General features: G+C 38.0%; 1 long non-coding RNA gene across 1 annotated transcript; it reads left to right on the forward strand.

The window, feature by feature from the left end:
* Positions 1-760: 760 nt before the first annotated feature.
* LOC132056103 (uncharacterized) lies at positions 761-3,230 on the forward strand. Its single transcript, XR_009414724.1, has 2 exons — positions 761-1,069; positions 2,893-3,230. It is a non-coding gene; the product is annotated as an uncharacterized LOC132056103 (long non-coding RNA).

Here is a 3,230-nt window from a genome sequence, read left to right on the forward strand (position 1 = left end):
AATGCTTAAGTTTTACAAAGATTTTCAACTGAATCGATGCACAAATATTTTCTATTGCTTTCAAATGCTCTACGCAAATGCTTTTGTAACACCCCGTAAACTTGAACTAGGTGTGAGTATGTAAATATCTAGTGTTAAGATGATATTTTATCTGTATGAATCAATTCTTGATGAATTCGGGTGGAGGATGGTCGTTTTTGAAGTCAAACCAACTAGTGAAGTTCTTAAGGGCTCTTAAATTCGCCTAAGTTTTGATAGGTCTGCCTTCTAGGCGATTTTCGTGAAATTCTGTTAAGAATTTGGAAAATATTCCTCAAATACAAGTTGTAGATCCTTGAAAGAGCTTTCCAACGGTATATTATGGGTCTTGAACGGAGCTATGTACAAAAAGTTATGACCGTTTTACTGAAGCCTGTCCGCACTGGAAATTTGGTCTGCGTTACGGACCGTCCCTTGGGGCCGTAACACAAGTTACGGACCGTCCCTTGGGGCCGTAACGTCCCAAAAATTTCCAGAAACTCACTGGAAATTTCCACCAAGTTACGGTGCCAAGTTACGGGCCGTAACATGTGTTACGGACCGTCCCTTGGGGCCGTAACTTGGTCCGTCAAGTACGTTTTTGGCTGATCTAACTTCAGGAGGCCATAACCCCATTATTTATTGGGAATTTGGAGAAACTCAAAGAACGAAAGTTGTAGATAATTGAAATACCTTTCCAACCATAGGTCGTGGGCCTCCATGTGACATCGGGACAAGGAGATATGAACGTTTTAAGACAGAAAGGTCAAGCTGTTGGCCCAACCCAATTCAAAACCGGGTCAGGCCCATTTCCCTTGGTATTTAAGGGAAATGTTCAGCCCTAGCAGCCACATTTCCCCTACCAAAGGTTCAGAATTTTTAGAGAGAGAGAGAGAGGAGATTTAGAGAGAGAAAGTGATGATTCAATCAAGTTCGAGGCCCCGAATCCCGAGGCTCGTGAAGGGTAAAGTGTAGAACAAGTTGTTGCCGTCATTATAAGCTAAAAATTGAACTTGGGGGATGTTGTTTTCGTGGTATCTGCCCATATAAGGTATGTCTAAGATTTTAATGATGTTTTTATCCTTATCATTGATAGATTTGACGAGTTAGAATAGAGAAAATGGCATTGAAAGTTCGGTTATAATTTTTGGATATCAAATGATTTGTGGGCTGTTTTGGTATGATTAAATGGATAGTATTGGTTGGATATTGATATAAAATAATTGTGAATGTTGTTGGTAAGTTGTTTTTCTTGAAATTGGGAGAATAAGGTGTATGAAGATATTGTATACAAAGTGTATACCGGGCTGTTTTGTGACGATATTTGGGGGCTGTTTTTATATGATTTCGTGGCTGTTTTGGTAATAAATTTCGTGGCTGTTTTGGTAATAAAATTCGTGGCTGTTTTGTGATAAATTTCGTGGCTGTTTTGGGGCTGTTTTGTGATAAATTTCGTGGCTGTTTTGGGGCTGTTTTGTGATAAAATTCGTGGCTGTTTTGGTAATAAAATTCGTGGTTGTTTTGTGATAAATTTCGTGGTTGTTTTGGTGATAAAATTCGTGGCTGTTTTGGGGCTGTTTTGTGATAAAATTCGTGGCTGTTTTGGTATGATTTAATGGATATGATTAGTTGGATATTGATATGAAATAATTATTGATGTTGTTGTTGATGATGTTGATAAGTTGTTATCTTGAATTTGGAAGCATAAATATTATTCAAGACTCTTTAAATGAATGAAAGAAAAAAGCAATATTTTCATGTTTCTTGAACTCTAATTCATGTCTAAATGGTGGTTGATGTGTGTGAGGGGACAAACCCACATTATACCTAGATGACAACAAACCTTATATATGTATAAGCTATTATGAATGTTTTCTCTATGAGGGATATTTAGTAATGCTAGTTAATTGTTGGTAATGACCTTCTCATTGGTGAATTGGGACATGACAATCTTTGTAAAGAAGTTGTACGTTTTCAAAATATTGGTTGGAATGACTTATCATTTCGACATGCATTTAAGGTTATTGATGGTGTGACTACTTTGAGACGAATTGTGAATCGGCTTCCATGCCATGAACTTTGTTGTTGTGTTTGCCTTGCTATTCGGGAGGAAGAGTAGCCACTATGGATCCTAGTGTATTAATTGCCTTGCCATTCGGGAGGAAGAGTGGCCACTTCCGGGTTCGCTACCTGGGGTGCATTAATGGCCTTGCTATTCGGGAGGAAGAGTAGCCACCGTGAATCCATACTCCGGTGTATTGCGCAGTGTGCCTTGCTATTCGGGAGGAAGAGTAGCCACCGTGAATTCATATTCCGGTGTATTACGTAGTGTTGTTGATATTGAGTTGGGCTTATACGGGCGGTTATGACATCCATCCTTATTATCGAACTAAGCATAATTGCAACTGGGATTTTGAAATGACTTGATAAACTGTTAAACAAATGATATTGAGAACAAATGATATATGTTCATGTGTGGTGCGCTATGCGCGATGTGATTGATTCTTGGGCCTGTGTTGGCATGTGTAATATTCGTAATCTCTCATGGAACTGTTGTTGACAATCATAATCACTCGAAAGGCATAATTAAAAGTTGTAACTTAACAAAAGACTTCATAATCGGTTTTGATAATTCTTATGGAGATACATATGTTGAATACTTGTTTATATATTGATTAATGGATTTGTAAACTGTGCAATAAGTGATATTAAGAATCATCAAGTGGAATGACAGTTTTTATACTATCTTTTCGGAACTGATTTCTTTGTGTATTATTATATTTTATTTTTTTATATATTACTTGTTGTCCCCGAGGCACTCACTGAGTACGAAAGTACTCAGGCATACCATTGTTGTTTTTGATGGTATGTTAGGTAACGAAGAAGAGCAGGTTCGTGATACTTTCGACGCTTAAGAGGACTTGCTACTGCTGTGGATTTGGTGATCCCACATTCTTGTTCGTGGGACACTTCCTGTTTCGTTTATTATTCTGGATTTCCGGGCTGCGTCCCGAAGTTTGACGATTGTTATGTCTCTTAGAAGCTCCATAGATAGTTGTCAGAATTGTGGGTAGATTGTCAAAGTCTCGTACGACTTAATGGGTGTTTGCCACGTTTATGACTATGACTTATAAAGACTTCCGTTGATTTAATTCATGTGTTCATGATGTGTTGCATTTAATTTATAAATTGTTGGAGGCGAATGTTGAACC

The sequence above is a fragment of the Lycium ferocissimum genome, chromosome 5 (assembly GCF_029784015.1).
Source record: "Lycium ferocissimum isolate CSIRO_LF1 chromosome 5, AGI_CSIRO_Lferr_CH_V1, whole genome shotgun sequence".
Classification (NCBI taxonomy): domain Eukaryota; kingdom Viridiplantae; phylum Streptophyta; class Magnoliopsida; order Solanales; family Solanaceae; genus Lycium; species Lycium ferocissimum.